The sequence below is a fragment of the Ascaphus truei genome, chromosome 3 (assembly GCF_040206685.1).
Source record: "Ascaphus truei isolate aAscTru1 chromosome 3, aAscTru1.hap1, whole genome shotgun sequence".
Classification (NCBI taxonomy): Eukaryota; Metazoa; Chordata; class Amphibia; order Anura; family Ascaphidae; genus Ascaphus; species Ascaphus truei.
Genome location: NC_134485.1, coordinates 155,048,428 through 155,066,322, shown reverse-complemented (window position 1 = coordinate 155,066,322; position 17,895 = coordinate 155,048,428). Strand labels below are relative to the sequence as shown.

At 50.2% G+C, this 17,895-nt stretch overlaps 1 protein-coding gene across 1 annotated transcript in view; it reads right to left on the bottom strand.

The window, feature by feature from the left end:
- Window positions 1-17,895, bottom strand: part of TSPAN7 (tetraspanin 7) — a 494,015-nt gene that overhangs the window by 59,648 nt on the left and 416,472 nt on the right. The window lies entirely within an intron of this gene.

The following is a 17,895-nucleotide window of genomic DNA, read 5'->3' as shown; positions in this document are numbered from 1 at the left end:
TGTCTGTCTGTCAGTGTCTGTCTGTCTGTGTGTGTCTGTCTGTCTGTGTCTGTCTGTCTGTCTGTCTGTCTGTCTGTGTCTGTCTGTCTGTGTCTGTCTGTCTGTCTGTCAGTGTCTGTCTGTCTGTGTGTGTCTGTGTGTGTCTGTGTCTGTCTGTCTGTGTCTGTCTGTCTGTCTTTGTCTGTCTGTGTCTGTCTGTCTGTGTCTGTCTGTCTGTGTCTGTCTGTCTGTGTCTGTCTGTCTGTGTCTGTCTGTCTGTCTGTCTGTGTCTGTCTGTCTGTGTCTGTCTGTGTCTGTCTGTGTCTGTCTGTGTCTGTCTGTCTGTGTCTGTCTGTGTCTGTCTGTGTCTGTCTGTCTGTGTCTGTCTGTCTGTCTGTGTCTGTCTGTGTCTGTCTGTGTCTGTCTGTGTCTGTCTGTGTCTGTCTGTCTGTCTGTGTCTGTCTGTCTGTGTCTGTCTGTGTCTGCCTGTGTGTGCCTGTGTGTGTCTGCCTGTGTCTGCCTGTGTCTGTCTGTGCCGTGTCTGTGTGTGTGTCTGTCTGTATCTGTCTGTGCCGTGTCTGTGTGTGTCTGTCTGTGTGTGTGTCTGTCTGTATCTGTCTGTGTCTGCTGTGTGTGTCTGTCTGTGTCTGCCTTTGTGTGTCTGTGTGTCTGTGTCTGTCTGTGTCTGTCTGTGTCTGCCTGTGTGTGTCTGCCTGTGTGTGTCTGTGCTGTGTATCTCTGCCTGTGTGTGTCTGTGCTGTGTCTGTGCCGTGTCTGTCTGTCTGTGTGTGTCTGTCTGTGTGTGTCTGTCTGTCTGTGTCTGTCTGTCTGTGTGTGTCTGTCTGTGTGTGTCTGTCTGTGTGTGTCTGTCTGTGTGTGTCTGTCTGTGTGTGTCTGTCTGTGTCTGTCTGTGTGTGTCTGCCTGTGTCTGCCTGTGTGTGTCTGCCTGTGTCTGCACCGTGTCTGTCTGTGTCTGTCTGTGTCTGTCTGTGTCTGTCTGTGTCTGTCTGTCTGTGTGTGTCTGTCTGTCTGTGTGTGTCTGTCTGTCTGTGTCTGTCTGTGTGTGCCAGTTTGTGTCTGTCTGTATCTGTCTGTCTGTGTCTGTCTGTCTGTGTCTGTCTGTCTGTGTCTGTCTGTCTGTGTCTGTCTGTCTGTGTCTGTCTGTCTGTCTGTGTCTGTCTGTCTGTGTCTGTCTGTCTGTGTCTGTCTGTCTGTGTCTGTCTGTCTGTGTCTGTCTGTGTCTGTCTGTGTCTGTCTATGTCTGTGTGTGTGTGTGTGTGTGTGTGTGTGTGTGTGTGTGTCGTGTCTGTCTGTGTCTGTCTGTCTGTGTTTGTCTGTATCTGTCTGTCTGTATCTGTCTGTCTGTGTCTGTCTGTGTCTGTCTGTCTGTGTCTGTCTGTCTGTGTCTGTCTGTCTGTGTCTGTGAGTGTCTGTCTGTGAGTGTCTGTCTGTCTGTCTGTGTCTGTCTGTCTGTGTGTGTCTGTCTGTGTCTGTCTGTGTCTGTCTGTCTGTCTGTGTCTGTCTGTGTCTGTCTGTGTGTGTCTGTGTGTGTCTGTGTGTGTCTGTGTGTGTCGGTGTCTTTGTGTGTATGTCTGTCTGTTCTGTGTCTGTCTGTCTGTCTTTGTCTGTCTTTGTCTGCCTGTCTGTGTGTGTCTGTGTGTGTCTGTCTGTGTGTGTCTGTCTGTCTGTCTGTCTGTGTCTGTCTGTGTCTGTCTGTCTGTGTCTGTCTGTGTCTGCTGTGTGTGCCTGTCTGTGTCTGTTTGTGCCGTGTCTGTGTGTGTCTGTGTGTGTCTTTCTGTGTCTGCCTGTGTGTGTCTGCCTGTGTCTGCGTCGTGTCTGTCTGTGTGTGTGTCTGTGTGTGTCTGTGTGTGTGTGTCTGTGCCGTGTCTTTCTGTGCCGTGTCTGTCTGTGTCTGTCTGTCTGTGTTTGTCTTTGTCTGCCTGTATGTGTCTGTCTTTGTCTGCCTGTCTGTGTCTGTCTGTCTGTCTATGTCTGTCTGTCTATGTCTGTCTGTCTGTGTCTGTCTGTCTGTGTCTGTCTGCCTGTGTCTGTCTGTGTCTGTCTGTATCTGTCTGTCTGTGTCTGTCTGTCTGTGTCTGTCTGTCTGTCTGTGTCTGTCTGTCTGTGTCTGTCTGTGTGTGTCTGTCTGTCTGTGTCTGTCTGTGTCTGTCTGTGTGTGTCTGTCTGTGAGTGTCTGTCTGTGAGTGTCTGCCTGTCTGTGTCTGTCTGTCTGTGACTGTCTGTCTGTGTCTGTCTGTGTCTGTCTGTCTGTGTCTGTCTGTGTGTGTCTGTCTGTGTGTCTGTGTGTGTCTGTCTGTGTCTGTCTGTGTGTGTCTGTGTCTGTCTGTGTCTGTCTGTGTCTGTCTGTTTGTGTCTGTCTGTCTGTGTCTGTCTGTCTGTGTCTGTCTGTCTGTCTGTGTCTGTCTTTGTCTGCCTGTATGTGTCTGCCTGTCTGTGTCTGTCTGTCTGTGACTGTCTGTCTGTGTCTGTCTGTGTGTGTCTGTGTGTGTCTGTCTGTGTGTGTCTGTCTGTGTGTGTCTGTCTGTCTGTGTCTGTCTGTCTGTGTCTGTCTGTCTGTGTCTGTCTGTCTGTGTCTGTCTGTCTGTGTCTGTCTGTCTGTGTCTGTCTGTCTGTCTTTGTCTGTCTGTGTCTGTCTGTGTCTGTCTGTCTATGTCTGTCTGTCTGTGTCTGTCTGTGTCTGTCTGTGTCTGTCTGTGTCGGTCTGTGTCGGTTTGTGTCGGTCTGTGTCTGTCTGTCTGTGTCTGTCTGTCTGTGTCTGTCTGTCTGTGTCTGTCATTCTGTGTCTGTCTGTCTGTGTCTGTCTGTCTGTGTCTGTCTGTCTTTGTCTGTCTTTGTCTGTCTATGTCTGTCTGTCTGTCTGTCTGTCTGTGTCTGTCTGTGTCTGTCTGTGTCTGTCTGTCTGTCTGTGTCTGTCTGTCTGTGTCTGTCTGTGTCTGTCTGTCTATGTCTGCCCTTGTGTGTCTGCCTGTGTCTGTCTGTGTCTGTTTGTGCCGTGTCTGTGTGTGTCTGTGTGTGTCTGTCTGTGTCTGTCTGTGTCTGTGTCTGTCTGTGTGTGTCTGTCTGTGTGTCTGTGCCTGTCTGTCTGTGTCTGTCTGTGTCTGTCTGTGTCTGCCTGTGTCTGCGCCGTGTCTGTCTGTGTGTGTGTGTGTGTCTGTGTGTGTGTGTGTCTGTGCCGTGTCTGTCTGTGTTTGTCTTTGTCTGTCTGTCTGTGTCTGTCTGTCTGTGTTTGTCTTTGTCTGTCTGTCTGTGTCTGTCTTTGTCTGCCTGTATGTGTCTGTCTGTCTGTGTCTGTCTGTCTGTGTCTGTCTGTGTCTGTCTGTGTCTGCCTGTGTCTGTCTGTGTCTGCCTGTGTCTGTCTGTGTCTGTTTGTGCCGTGTCTGTCTGTGTGTGTCTGTCTGTATCTGTCTGTGTCTGTCTGTGTCTGCTGTGTGTGTCTGCCTGTGTCTGTTTGTGCCGAGTCTGTGTGTGTCTGTCTGTGTGTGTCTGTGCCGTGTCTGTGTGTGTCTGTCTGTGTGTGTCTGTCTGTGTCTGTGTCTGTCTGTGTGTGTGTGTCTGTCTGTGTCTGTCTGTGCCTGTCTGTGTCTGTCTGTCCTGTCTGTGTCTGTCTGTCCTGTCTGTGTCTGTCTGTCCTGTCTGTGTCTGTCTGTCCTGTCTGTGTCTGTCTGTCCAGTCTGTGTCTGTCTGTCCTGTCTGTGTCTGTCTGTGTCTGTCTGTGTCTGTCTGTGTCGGTCGGTGTCTGTCTGTCTGTGTCTGTCTGTCTGTGTCTGTCTGTCTGTGTCTGTCTGTCTGTGTCTGTCTGTCTGTGTCTGTCTGTCTGTCTGTGTCTGTCTGTCTGTGTCTGTCATTCTGTGTCTGTCATTCTGTGTCTGTCATTCTGTGTCTGTCTTTGTCTGTCTGTGTCTGTCTGTCTGTCTTTGTCTGTATGTGTCTGTCTTTGTCTGCCTGTATGTGTCTGTCTTTGTCTGCCAGTATGTGTCTGTCTTTGTCTGTCTGTGTCTGTCTGTCTGTCTGTGTCTGTCTGTCTGTGTCTGTCTGTGTCTGTCTGTCTGTCTGTGTCTGTCTGTCTGTCTGTGTCTGTCTGTCTTTGTCTGTCTGTGTCTGTCTGTGTCTGTCTGTGTCTGTCTGTGTCTGTCTGTCTGTCTGTGTCTGTCTGTGTCTGTCTGTGTGTCTGTGTGTGTCTGTGTGTGTCTGTGTGTGTCTGTCTGTGTCTGTCTGTGTCTGTCTGTGTCTGTCTGTTTGTGTCTGTCTGTCTGTGTCTGTCTGTCTGTGTCTGTCTGTCTGTCTGTGTCTGTCTTTGTCTGTCTGTCTGTGTCTGTCTTTGTCTGCCTGTATGTGTCTGTCTGTCAGTGTCTGTCTGTCTGTGTGTGTCTGTCTGTGTGTGTCTGTCTGTGTGTGTCTGTCTGTGTGTGTCTGTCTGTGTGTGTCTGTCTGTCAGTGTCAGTCTGTGTCTGTCTGTCTGTCAGTGTCTGTCTGTGTCTGTCTGTCTGTCTGTCTGTGTCTGTCTGTCTCTGTCTGTCTGTGTCTGTCTGTCTGTGTCTGTCTGTCTGTGTCTGTCTGTCTGTCTGTGTCTGTCTGTCTGTGTCTGTCTGTCTGTGTCTGTCTGTGTCTGTCTGTCTGTGTCTGTCTGTCTGTGTCTGTCTGTCTGTCTGTGTCTGTATGTGTCTGTCTGTCTGTGTCTGTCTGTCTGTGTCTGTCTGTCAGTGTCTGTCTGTCTGTGTGTGTCTGTGTCTGTCTGTCTGTCTTTGTCTGTCTGTCTTTGTCTGTCTGTCTTTGTCTGTCTGTGTCTGTCTGTCTGTCTGTCTGTGTCTGTCTGTCTGTGTCTGTCTGTCTGTGTCTGTCTGTCTGTCTGTGTCTGTCTGTGTCTGTCTGTCTGTCTGTGTCTGTCTGTGTCTGTCTGTGTCGGTCTGTGTCGGTCTGTGTCTGTCTGTGTGTGTCTGTCTGTGTCTGTCTGTCTGTCTGTGTCTGTCTGTCTGTGTCTGTCTGTCTGTGTCTGTCTGTGTGTGTCTGTCTGTGTCTGTCTGTCTGTCTGTCTGTGTCTGTCTGTCTGTGTCTGTCTGTCTGTCTGTCTGTGTCTGTCTGTGTCTGTCTGTCTGTCTTTGTCTGTCTGTGTCTGTCTGTCTGTGTCTGTCTGTCTGTCTGTGTCTGTCTGTCTGTCTGTGTCTGTCTGTCTGTCTGTGTCTGTCTGTGTCTGTCTGTCTGTCTTTGTCTGTCTGTGTCTGTCTGTGTCTGTCTGTGTCTGTGTCTGTCTGTCTGTGTCTGTCTGTCTGTGTCTGTCTGTCTGTGTCTGTCTGTCTGTCTGTGTCTGTCTGTGTCTGTCTGTCTGTCTGTGTCTGTCTGTGTCTGTCTGTCTGTCTGTGTCTGTCTGTGTCTGTCTGTGTTTGTCTGTGTCTGTCAGTCTGTCTCTGTCTGTCTGTGTCTGTCTGTCTGTGTCTGTCTGTGTCTGCCTGTGAGTGTCTGCCTGTGAGTGTCTGTCTGTGAGTGTCTGTCTGTGAGTGTCTGTCTGTGAGTGTCTGTCTGTGAGTGTCTGCCCTTGTGTGTCTGTCTGTTTCTGTCTGTGTCTGTCGTGTCTGTGCCCGAGTCTGCCTGTGTGTGTCTGCCCGTGTCTGTGTCTGTGCCGTGTCTGTCTGTGTCTGCCTGCCTGTGTGTATCTGTGCCATGTCTGTGCCGTGTCTGTGTGTCTGCCTGTGTCTGTCTGTGTATGTCTCTCTGTGTATATCTGTGTATGTCTGTCTGTGTCTGTCTGTGTCTGTCTGTCTGTCTGTCTTTGTCTGTCTGTGTCTGTCTGTCTGTGTCTGTCTGTCTGTCTGTGTTTGTCTTTCTGTGTCTGTCTGTCTGTGTCTGTCTGTGTGTGTCTGTCTGTGTGTGTCTGTCTGTGTGTGTCTGTCTGTGTGTGTCTGTCTGTGTGTGTCTGTGTGTGTGTGTCTGTGTGTGTCTGTGTGTGTCTGTCTGTGTCTGTCTGTGTCTGTCTGTGTCTGTCTGTGTCTGTCTGTGTCTGTCTGTTTGTGTCTGTCTGTCTGTGTCTGCCTGTATGTGTCTGTCTGTCAGTGTCTGTCTGTCTGTGTGTGTCTGTGTGTGTCTGTCAGTGTCTGTCTGTCTGTGTGTGTCTGTGTGTGTCTGTCTGTGTGTGTCTGTCTGTGTGTGTCTGTCTGTGTGTGTCTGTCTGTGTGTGTCTGTCTGTGTGTGTCTGTCTGTCTGTGTCTGTCTGTCTGTCTGTCTGTCTGTGTCTGTCTGTCTGTGTCTGTCTGTCTGTCTGTCAGTGTCTGTCTGTCTGTGTGTGTCTGTCTGTCTGTGTCTGTCTGTCTGTCTGTCTGTCTGTGTCTGTCTGTCTGTGTCTGTCTGTCTGTCTGTCAGTGTCTGTCTGTCTGTGTGTGTCTGTGTGTGTCTGTGTCTGTCTGTCTGTGTCTGTCTGTCTGTCTTTGTCTGTCTGTGTCTGTCTGTCTGTGTCTGTCTGTCTGTCTGTGTCTGTCTGTCTGTGTCTGTCTGTCTGTCTGTGTCTGTCTGTCTGTGTCTGTCTGTGTCTGTCTGTGTCTGTCTGTGTCTGTCTGTCTGTGTCTGTCTGTGTCTGTCTGTGTCTGTCTGTCTGTGTCTGTCTGTCTGTGTCTGTCTGTGTCTGTCTGTGTCTGTCTGTCTGTCTGTGTCTGTCTGTCTGTGTCTGCCTGTGTGTGCCTGTGTGTGTCTGCCTGTGTCTGCCTGTGTCTGTCTGTGCCGTGTCTGTGTGTGTGTCTGTCTGTATCTGTCTGTGCCGTGTCTGTGTGTGTCTGTCTGTGTGTGTGTCTGTCTGTATCTGTCTGTGTCTGCTGTGTGTGTCTGTCTGTGTCTGCCTTTGTGTGTCTGTGTGTCTGTGTCTGTCTGTGTCTGTCTGTGTCTGTCTGTGTCTGCCTGTGTGTGTCTGCCTGTGTGTGTCTGTGCTGTGTATCTCTGCCTGTGTGTGTCTGTGCTGTGTCTGTGCCGTGTCTGTCTGTCTGTGTGTGTCTGTCTGTGTGTGTCTGTCTGTCTGTGTCTGTCTGTCTGTGTGTGTCTGTCTGTGTGTGTCTGTCTGTGTGTGTCTGTCTGTGTGTGTCTGTCTGTGTGTGTCTGTCTGTGTCTGTCTGTGTGTGTCTGCCTGTGTCTGCCTGTGTGTGTCTGCCTGTGTCTGCACCGTGTCTGTCTGTGTCTGTCTGTGTCTGTCTGTGTCTGTCTGTGTCTGTCTGTCTGTGTGTGTCTGTCTGTCTGTGTGTGTCTGTCTGTCTGTGTCTGTCTGTGTGTGCCAGTTTGTGTCTGTCTGTATCTGTCTGTCTGTGTCTGTCTGTCTGTGTCTGTCTGTCTGTGTCTGTCTGTCTGTGTCTGTCTGTCTGTCTGTGTCTGTCTGTCTGTGTCTGTCTGTCTGTGTCTGTCTGTCTGTGTCTGTCTGTCTGTGTCTGTCTGTGTCTGTCTGTGTCTGTCTATGTCTGTCTGTGTGTGTGTGTGTGTGTGTGTGTGTGTCGTGTCTGTCTGTGTCTGTCTGTCTGTGTTTGTCTGTATCTGTCTGTCTGTATCTGTCTGTCTGTGTCTGTCTGTGTCTGTCTGTCTGTGTCTGTCTGTCTGTGTCTGTCTGTCTGTGTCTGTGAGTGTCTGTCTGTGAGTGTCTGTCTGTCTGTCTGTGTCTGTCTGTCTGTGTGTGTCTGTCTGTGTCTGTCTGTGTCTGTCTGTCTGTCTGTGTCTGTCTGTGTCTGTCTGTGTGTGTCTGTGTGTGTCTGTGTGTGTCGGTGTCTTTGTGTGTATGTCTGTCTGTTCTGTGTCTGTCTGTCTGTCTTTGTCTGTCTTTGTCTGCCTGTCTGTGTGTGTCTGTGTGTGTCTGTCTGTGTGTGTCTGTCTGTCTGTCTGTCTGTGTCTGTCTGTGTCTGTCTGTCTGTGTCTGTCTGTGTCTGCTGTGTGTGCCTGTCTGTGTCTGTTTGTGCCGTGTCTGTGTGTGTCTGTGTGTGTCTTTCTGTGTCTGCCTGTGTGTGTCTGTCTGTGTCTGTCTGTGTGTGTGTGTGTGTGTGTCTGTGCCGTGTCTGTCTGTGTCTGTCTGTCTGTGTTTGTCTTTGTCTGTCTGTCTGTGTCTGTCTGTCTGTGTCTGTCTGTGTCTGTCTATCAGAGTCTGTCTGTGTCTTTCTGTCAGAGTCTGTCTGTCTGTGTCTGTATGTCCTGTCTGTGTCTGTCTGTCCTATCTGTGTCTGTCTGTGTCTGTCTGTGTCGGTCGGTGTCTGTCTGTCTGTGTCTGTCTGTGTCTGTCTGTCTGTCTGTGTCTGTCTGTCTGTCTGTGTCTGTCTGTCTGTCTGTGTCTGTCTGTCTGTGTCTGTCTGTTTGTGTCTGTCTGTCTGTGTCTGTCTGTCTGTGTCTGTCTGTCTGTCTGTGTCTGTCTGTCTGTGTCTGTCTCTCTGTGTCTGTCTCTCTGTGTCTGTCTCTCTGTGTCTGTCATTCTGTGTCTGTCTTTGTCTGTCTGTGTCTGTCTGTGTCTCTCTTTGTCTGTCTGTGTCTGTCTTTGTCTGCCTGTCTGTGTCTGTCTGTCTGTGTCTGTCTGTATCTGTCTGTCTGTGTCTGTGTCTGTTTGTCTGTCTGTGTCTCTCTGTGTCTGTCTGTCTGTGTCTGTCTGTCTGTCTGTGTCTGTCTGTCTGTGTCTGTCTGTCTGTGTCTGTCTGTGTCTGTCTGTCTGTGTCTGTCTGTCTGTGTCTGTCTGTCTGTGTCTGTCTGTGTCTGTCTGTGTCTGTCTGTGTCAGTCTGTGTCAGTCTGTGTCAGTCTGTGTGTTTCTGTGTGTGTCTGTGTCTGTCTGTGTCTGTCTGTGTCTGTCTGTCTGTGTCTGTCTGTGTCTGTCTGTGTCAGTCTGTGTCAGTCTGTGTCAGTCTGTGTGTTTCTGTGTGTGTCTGTGTGTGTCTGTGTCTGTCTGTGTCTGTCTGTGTGTGTCTATGTGTGTCTGTCTGTGTGTGTGTGTGTGTGTGTGTGTGTGTCTGTCTGTGTGTGTCGGTGTCTGTCGGTGTCTTTGTGTGTATGTCTGTCTGCCTGTATGTGTCTGTATTTGTCTGCCTGTCTGTGTATGTCTGTCTGTCTGTGTCTGTCTGTGTGTGTCTGCCTGTGTGTGTCTGCCTGTGTGTGTCTGCCTGTGTGTGTCTGCCTGTGTGTGTCTGCCTGTGTGTGTCTGCCTGTGTGTGTCTGCCTGTGTCTGCCTGTGTCTGTCTGTGCCATGTCTGTGTGTGTGTCTGTCTGTATCTGTCTGTGTCTGTCTGTGTCTGCTGTGTTTGTCTGCCTGTGTCTGTCTGTGTCTGTTTGTGCCGTGTCTGTGTGTGTGTGTCTGTCTGTGTCTGTCTGTGTCTCTGTGTCTGTCTGTGTCTCTGTGGTTGTCTGTCTGTGTCTGTCTGTGTCTGCCTTTGTGTGTCTGTCTGTGTCTTTCTGTGTCTGCCTGTGTAAGTCTGCCTGTGTCTGCGTCGTGTCTGTCTGTGTGTGTGTCTGTGTGTGTGTGTCTGTGCCGTGTCTGTCTGAGCCGTGTCTGTCTGTGTCTGTCTGTCTGTGTTTGTCTTTGTCTGTCTGTCTGTGTCTGTCTTTGTCTGCCTGTATGTGTCTGTCTTTGTCTGCCTGTCTGTGTCTGTCTCTCCTGTCTGTGTCTGTCTGTCATTCTGTGTCTGTCTGTCTGTGTCAGTCTGTCTGTGTCTGTCTTTGTCTGTCTGTGTTTGTCTGCCTGTATGTGTCTGTCTTTGTCTGCCTGTCTGTGTCTGTCTGTCTGTCTATGTCTGTCTGTCTGTCTGTCTATGTCTGTCTGTCTGTGTCTGTCTGTCTGTGTCTGTCTGTCTGTCTGTGTCTGTCTGCCTGTGTCTGTCTGCCTGTGTCTGTGTCTGTCTGTATCTGACTGTCTGTGTCTGTCTGTCTGTGTCTGTCTGTCTGTGTCTGTCTGTCTGTGTCTGTCTGTCTGTGTCTGTCTGTGTGTGTCTGTCTGTGTGTGTCTGTCTGTGAGTGTCTGTCTGTGAGTGTCTGTCTGTGAGTGTCTGCCTGTCTGTGTCTGCCTGTCTGTGTCTGTCTGTCTGTGTCTGTCTGTCTGTCCGTCTGTCTGTGTCTGTCTGTCCTGTCTGTGTCTATCTGTCCTGTCTGTGTCTGTCTGTCCTGTCTGTGTCTATCTGTCCTGTCTGTGTCTGTATGTCCTGTCTGTGTCTGTCTGTCCTATCTGTGTCTGTCTGTGTCTGTCTGTCGGTGTCTGTCTGTCGGTGTCTGTCTGTCTGTGTCTGTCTGTCGGTGTCTGTCTGTGTCTGTCTGTCTGTGTCTGTCTGTCTGTGTCTGTCTGTCTGTGTCTGTCTGTCTGTGTCTGTCTGTCTGTGTCTGTCTGTCTGTGTCTGTCTGTCTGTCTGTGTCTGTCTGTCTGTGTCTGTCTGTCTGTCTGTGGCTGTCTGTCTGTGTCTGTCTGTCGGTGTCTGTCTGTCGGTGTCTGTCTGTCGGTGTCTGTCTGTCTGTGTCTGTCTCTCTGTGTCTGTCATTCTGTGTCTGTCTGTGTCTGTCTTTGTCTGTCTGTGTCTCTCTTTGTCTGTCTGTGTCTGTCTTTGTCTGCCTGCCTGTGTCTGTCTGCCTGTGTCTGTGTCTGTCTGTATCTGACTGTCTGTGTCTGTCTGTCTGTGTCTGTCTGTCTGTGTCTGTCTGTCTGTGTCTGTCTGTGTGTGTCTGTCTGTGAGTGTCTGTCTGTGAGTGTCTGTCTGTGAGTGTCTGCCTGTCTGTGTCTGCCTGTCTGTGTCTGTCTGTCTGTGTCTGTCTGTCTGTCCGTCTGTCTGTGTCTGTCTGTCCTGTCTGTGTCTATCTGTCCTGTCTGTGTCTGTCTGTCCTGTCTGTGTCTATCTGTCCTGTCTGTGTCTGTATGTCCTGTCTGTGTCTGTCTGTCCTATCTGTGTCTGTCTGTGTCTGTCTGTCGGTGTCTGTCTGTCGGTGTCTGTCTGTCGGTGTCTGTCTGTCTGTGTCTGTCTGTCGGTGTCTGTCTGTGTCTGTCTGTCTGTGTCTGTCTGTCTGTGTCTGTCTGTCTGTGTCTGTCTGTCTGTCTGTGTCTGTCTGTCTGTCTGTGGCTGTCTGTCTGTGGCTGTCTGTCTGTGTCTGTCTGTCGGTGTCTGTCTGTCGGTGTCTGTCTGTCGGTGTCTGTCTGTCTGTCTGTGTCTGTCTCTCTGTGTCTGTCTCTCTGTGTCTGTCATTCTGTGTCTGTCTGTGTCTGTCTTTGTCTGTCTGTGTCTCTCTTTGTCTGTCTGTGTCTGTCTTTGTCTGCCTGTCTGTGTCTGTCTGTCTGTGTCTGTCTGTATCTGTCTGTCTGTGTCTGTTTGTCTGTCTGTGTCTCTCTGTGTCTGTCTGTCTGTGTCTGTCTGTCTGTGTCTGTCTGTCTGTGTCTGTCTGTGTCTGTCTGTGTCTGTCTGTCTGTGTCTGTCTGTCTGTGTCTGTCTGTCTGTGTCTGTCTGTCTGTGTCTGTCTGTCTGTCCGTCTGTCTGTGTCTGTCTGTCCTGTCTGTGTCTATCTGTCCTGTCTGTGTCTGTCTGTCCTGTCTGTGTCTATCTGTCCTGTCTGTGTCTGTATGTCCTGTCTGTGTCTGTCTGTCCTATCTGTGTCTGTCTGTGTCTGTCTGTGTCTGTCTGTGTCTGTCTGTGTCTGTCTGTCTGTGTCTGTCTGTGTCTGTCTGTGTCTGTCTGTCTGTGTCTGTCTGTCATTCTGTGTCTGTCTGTCTGTGTCTGTCTGTCTTTGTCTGTCTGTCTTTGTCTGTCTTTGTCTGTCTGTGTCTGTCTGTCTGTGTCTGTCTGTGTCTGTCTGTGTCTGTCTGTGTCTGTCTGTCTGTGTCTGTCTGTCTGTGTCTGTCTGTCTTTGTCTGTCTTTGTCTGTCTGTGTCTGTCTGTGTCTGTCTGTCTGTGTCTGTCTGTGTCTGTCTGTCTGTGTCTGTCTGTGTCTGTCTGTCTGTGTCTGTCTGTCTGTGTCTGTCTGTCTGTGAGTGTCTGTCTGTGAGTGTCTGTCTGTGAGTGTCTGTCTGTGAGTGTCTGTCTGTGAGTGTCTGTCTGTGTCTGTCTGTGTCTGTCTGTCTGTGTCTGTCTGTCTGTGTCTGTCTGTGTCTGTCTGTCTGTGTCTGTCTGTCTGTCTGTGTCTGTCTGTCTGTGTCTGTCTGTCTGTGTCTGTCTGTCTGTCTGTGTCTGTCCGTCTGTATCTGTCTAGCTGTCTGTGTCTGTCTGTCTGTCTGTGTGTGTCTGTGTGTGTCTGTCTGTGTCTGTCTGTTTGTGTCTGTTTGTGTCTGTCTGTCTGTGTCTGTCTGTCTGTGTCTGTCTGTCTGTGTCTGTCTGTCTGTGTCTGTCTGTCTGTGTCTGTCTTTGTCTGTCTGTGTCTGTCTTTGTCTGTCTTTGTCAGCCTGTATGTGTCTGTCTGTCAGTGTCTGTCTGTGTCTGTCTGTCCTGACTGTGTCTATCTGTCCTGTCTGTGTCTGTATGTCCTGTCTGTGTCTGTCTGTCCTATCTGTGTCTGTCTGTGTCTGTCTGTCTGTGTCTGTCTGTCGGTGTCTGTCTGTCTGTGTCTGTCTGTCTGTGTCTGTCTGTCGGTGTCTGTCTGTCGGTGTCTGTCTGTCTGTGTCTGTCTGTCGGTGTCTGTCTGTCGGTGTCTGTCTGTCGGTGTCTGTCTGTGTCTGTCTGTCTGTGTCTGTCTGTCTGTGTCTGTCTGTCTGTCTGTCTGTGTCTGTCTGTGTCTGTCTGTCGGTGTCTGTCTGTCTGTTTCTGTCGGTGTCTGTCTGTCTTTGTCTGTCTGTGTCTGTCTGTCTGTGTCTGTCTGTCTGTGTCTGTCTGTCTGTGTCTGTCTGTCTGTGAGTGTCTGTCTGTGAGTGTCTGTCTGTGAGTGTCTGTCTGTCTGTGTTTGTCTGCCTGTATGTGTCTGTCTTTGTCTGCCTGTCTGTGTCTGTCTGTCTGTCTATGTCTGTCTGTCTGTCTGTCTGTCTATGTCTGTCTGTCTGTGTCTGTCTGTCTGTCTGTGTCTGTCTGTCTGTGTCTGTCTGCCTGTGTCTGTCTGCCTGTGTCTGTCTGTATCTGACTGTCTGTGTCTGTCTGTCTGTGTCTGTCTGTCTGTGTCTGTCTGTGTGTGTCTGTCTGTGAGTGTCTGTCTGTGAGTGTCTGTCTGTGAGTGTCTGTCTGTGAGTGTCTGCCTGTCTGTGTCTGTCTGTCTGTGTCTGTCTGTCTGTCTGTGTCTGTCTGTCTGTCCGTCTGTCTGTGTCTGTCTGTCCTGTCTGTGTCTATCTGTCCTGTCTGTGTCTGTCTGTCCTGTCTGTGTCTATCTGTCCTGTCTGTGTCTGTATGTCCTGTCTGTGTCTGTCTGTCCTATCTGTGTCTGTCTGTGTCTGTCTGTCGGTGTCTGTCTGTCTGTGTCTGTCTGTCGGTGTCTGTCTGTGTCTGTCTGTCTGTGTCTGTCTGTCGGTGTCTGTCTGTCGGTGTCTGTCTGTCGGTGTCTGTCTCTCTGTGTCTGTCTGTCTGTGTCTGTCTGTGTCTGTCTGTGTCTGTCTGTGTCTGTCTGTCTGTGTCTGTCTGTCTGTGTCTGTCTGTCTGTGTCTGTCTGTCTGTGTCTGTCTGTCTTTGTCTGTCTGTCTTTGTCTGTCTTTGTCTGTCTGTGTCTGTCTGTCTGTGTCTGTCTGTCTGTGTCTGTCTGTGTCTGTCTGTGTCTGTCTGTGTCTGTCTGTCTGTGTCTGTCTGTCTGTGTCTGTCTGTCTTTGTCTGTCTTTGTCTGTGTCTGTCTGTCTGTGTCTGTCTGTCTGTGTCTGTCTGTGTCTGTCTGTCTGTGTCTGTCTGTCTGTGTCTGTCTGTGTCTGTCTGTCTGTGAGTGTCTGTCTGTGAGTGTCTGTCTGTGAGTGTCTGTCTGTCTGTGTCTGTCTGTCTGTGTCTGTCTGTGTCTGTCTGTGTCTGTCTGTCTGTGTCTGTCTGTGTCTGTCTGTCTGTCTGTGTCTGTCTGTGTCTGTCTGTCTGTGTCTGTCTGTGTCTGTCTCTCTGTCTGTGTCTGTCCGTCTGTCTGTGTCTGTCCGTCTGTGTCTGTCTGTCTGTCTGTGTCTGTCTGTCTGTGTCTGTCTGTCTGTGAGTGTCTGTCTGTGAGTGTCTGTCTGTCTGTGTCTGTCTGTCTGTGTCTGTCTGTCTGTGTCTGTCTGTGTCTGTCTGTCTGTGTTTGTCTGTCTGTGTCTGTCTGTGTCTGTCTGTCTGTCTGTGTCTGTCTGTCTGTGTCTGTCTGTCTGTCTGTGTCTGTCTGTGTCTGTCTGTCTGTGTCTGTCTGTGTCTGTCTGTCTGTCTGTGTCTGTCTGTGTCTGTCTGTCTGTCTGTGTCTGTCCGTCTGTCTGTGTCTGTCCGTCTGTGTCTGTCTGTCTGTCTGTGTCTGTCTGTCTGTGTCTGTCTGTCTGTGAGTGTCTGTCTGTGAGTGTCTGTCTGTGAGTGTCTGTCTGTCTGTGTCTGTCTGTCTGTCTGTGTCTGTCTGTGTCTGTCTGTCTGTGTTTGTCTGTGTTTGTCTGTCTGTGTCTGTCTGTCTGTCTGTGTCTGTCTGTGTCTGTCTGTGTCTGTCTGTGTCTGTCTGTGTCTGTCTGTGTCTGTCTGTGTCTGTCTGTCTGTGTCTGTCTGTGTCTGTCTGTCTGTGTCTGTCTGTCTGTGTCTGTCAGTCTGTGTCTGTCAGTCTGTGTCTGTCAGTCTGTGTCTGTCAGTCTGTATCTGTCTGTCTGTCTGTGTCTGTCTGTGTCTGTCTGTGTCTGTCTGTTAGTGTCTGTCTGTGAGTGTCTGCCCTTGTGTGTCTGTCTGTTTCTGTCTGTGTCTGTCGTGTCTGTGCCCGAGTCTGCCTGTGTGTGTCTGCCCGTGTCTGTGCCGTGTCTGTCTGTGTCTACCTGCCTGTGTGTATCTGTGCCATGTCTGTGCCGTGTCTGTGTGTCTGCCTGTGTCTGTCTGTGTATGTCTCTCTGTGTATATCTGTGTATGTCTGTCTGTCTGTGTCTGTCTGTCTGTCTGTCTGTGTCTGTCTGTCTGTGTCTGTCTGTCTGTCTGTCTGTGTCTGTCTGTCTGTGTCTGTCTCTCTGTGTCTGTCATTCTGTGTCTCTCTGTCCTATCTGTGTCTGTCTATGTCTGTCTGTCTGTGTCTGTCTGTCTGTGTCTGTCTGTCTGTGTCTGTCTGTCTGTGTCTGTCATTCTGTGTCTGTCATTCTGTGTCTGTCTGTCTGTGTCTGTCTGTCTGTCTTTGTCTGTCTTTGTCTGTCTGTCTTTGTCTGTCTGTGTCTGTCTGTGTCTGTCTGTCTGTGTCTGTCTGTCTGTGTCTGTCTGTGTCTGTCTGTCTGTGTCTGTCTGTGTCTGTCTGTGTCTGTCTGTCTGTGTCTGTCTGTGTCTGTCTGTGTCTGTCTGTCTGTGTCTGTCTGTGTCTGTCTGTGTCTGTCTGTCTGTCTGTGTCTGTCTGTCTGTGTCTGTCTGTCTGTGTCTGTCTGTGTCTGTCTGTGTCTGTCTGTGTCTGTCAGTCTGTGTCTGTCAGTCTGTGTCTGTCAGTCTGTGTCTGTCAGTCTGTATCTGTCTGTCTGTCTGTGTCTGTCTGTGTCTGTCTGTGTCTGTCTGTTAGTGTCTGTCTGTGAGTGTCTGTCTGTCTGTGTCTGTCTGTTTCTGTCTGTGTCTGTCGTGTCTGTGCCCGAGTCTGCCTGTGTGTGTCTGCCCGTGTCTGTGCCGTGTCTGTCTGTGTCTACCTGCCTGTGTGTATCTGTGCCATGTCTGTGCCGTGTCTGTGTGTCTGCCTGTGTCTGTCTGTGTATGTCTCTCTGTGTATATCTGTGTATGTCTGTCTGTGTCTGTCTGTCTGTGTCTGCCTTTGTCTGCCTGTGTGTGTCTGCCTGTGTCGTGTCTGTGTGTGTCTGTCTGTGTGTGTCTGTCTGTGTGTGTGTCTGTGTGTGTGTCTGTCTGTATCTGTCTGTGTCTGCTGTGTGTGTGTGTCTGTCTGTGTCTGTCTGTGTCTGTCTGTGTCTGCCTGTGAGTGTCTGCCTGTGAGTGTCTGCCTGTGAGTGTCTGCCTGCGAGTGTCTGCCTGTGTGTGTCTGCCTGTGTATCTCTGCCTGTGTGTGTCTGTGCCGTGTCTGTGCCGTGTCTGTGCCGTGTCTGTGCCATGTCTGTCTGTGTCTGTCTGTGTCTGTCTGTCTGTGTCTGTCTGTGTCTGTCTGTCTGTGTCTGTCTGTGTCTGTCTGTCTGTGTCTGTCTGTGTCTGTCTGTCTGTGTCTGTCTGTCTGTGTCTGTCTGTCTGTGTCTGTCTGTCTGTGTCTGTCTGTCTGTGTCTGTCTGTGTCTGTCTGTCTGTGTCTGTCTGTGTCTGTCTGTTAGTGTCTGTCTGTGAGTGTCTGTCTGTCTGTGTCTGCCCTTGTGTGTCTGTCTGTTTCTGTCTGTGTCTGTCGTGTCTGTGCCCGAGTCTGCCTGTGTGTGTCTGCCCGTGTCTGTGCCGTGTCTGTCTGTGTCTACCTGCCTGTGTGTATCTGTGCCATGTCTGTGCCGTGTCTGTGTGTCTGCCTGTGTCTGTCTGTGTATGTCTCTCTGTGTATATCTGTGTATGTCTGTCTGTGTCTGTCTGTGTCTGTCTGTCTGTCTGTCTGTCTGTCTGTCTGTGTCTGTCTGTCTGTGTCTATCTGTCTGTCTGTCTGTCTGTGTCTGTGTCTGTCTGTCTGTGTCTGTCTCTCTGTGTCTGTCATTCTGTGTCTCTCTGTCCTATCTGTGTCTGTCTATGTCTGTCTGTCTGTGTCTGTCTGTCTGTGTCTGTCTGTCTGTGTCTGTCTGTCTGTGTCTGTCATTCTGTGTCTGTCTGTCTGTCTTTGTCTGTCTTTGTCTGTCTGTGTCTGTCTGTGTCTGTCTGTGTCTGTCTGTCTGTGTCTGTCTGTCTGTGTCTGTCTGTCTGTGTCTGTCTGTCTGTGTCTGTCTGTCTGTGTCTGTCTGTCTGTCTGTGTCTGTCTGTCTGTGTCTGTCTGTGTGTGTCTGTGTGTGTCTGTGTGTGTCTGTCTGTCTGTGTCTGTCTGTCTGTGTCTGTCTGTCTGTGTCTGTCTGTCTGTGTCTGTCTGTCTGTGTCTGTCTGTGTCTGTCTGTGTCTGTCAGTCTGTGTCTGTCAGTCTGTGTCTGTCAGTCTGTGTCTGTCAGTCTGTATCTGTCTGTCTGTCTGTGTCTGTCTGTGTCTGTCTGTGTCTGTCTGTTAGTGTCTGTCTGTGAGTGTCTGTCTGTGAGTGTCTGTCTGTCTGTGTCTGCCCTTGTGTGTCTGTCTGTTTCTGTCTGTGTCTGTCGTGTCTGTGCCCGAGTCTGCCTGTGTGTGTCTGCCCGTGTCTGTGCCGTGTCTGTCTGTGTCTACCTGCCTGTGTGTATCTGTGCCATGTCTGTGCCGTGTCTGTGTGTCTGCCTGTGTCTGTCTGTGTATGTCTCTCTGTGTATATCTGTGTATGTCTGTCTGTGTCTGCCTTTGTCTGCCTGTGTGTGTCTGCCTGTGTCGTGTCTGTGTGTGTCTGTCTGTGTGTGTCTGTCTGTGTGTGTGTCTGTGTGTGTGTCTGTGTGTGTGTCTGTCTGTATCTGTCTGTGTCTGCTGTGTGTGTGTGTCTGTCTGTGTCTGTCTGTGTCTGCCTGTGAGTGTCTGCCTGTGAGTGTCTGCCTGTGAGTGTCTGCCTGCGAGTGTCTGCCTGTGTGTGTCTGCCTGTCTATCTCTGCCTGTGTGTGTCTGTGCCGTGTCTGTGCCGTGTCTGTGCCGTGTCTGTGCCATGTCTGTCTGTGTCTGTCTGTGTCTGTCTGTCTGTGTCTGTCTGTGTCTGTCTGTGTCTGTCTGTCTGTGTCTGTCTGTCTGTGTCTGTCTGTGTCTGTCTGTCTGTGTCTGTCTGTCTGTCTGTGTCTGTCTGTCTGTCTGTGTCTGTCTGTGTCTGTCTGTCTGTGTCTGTCTGTCTGTGTCTGTCTGTCTGTCTGTGTCT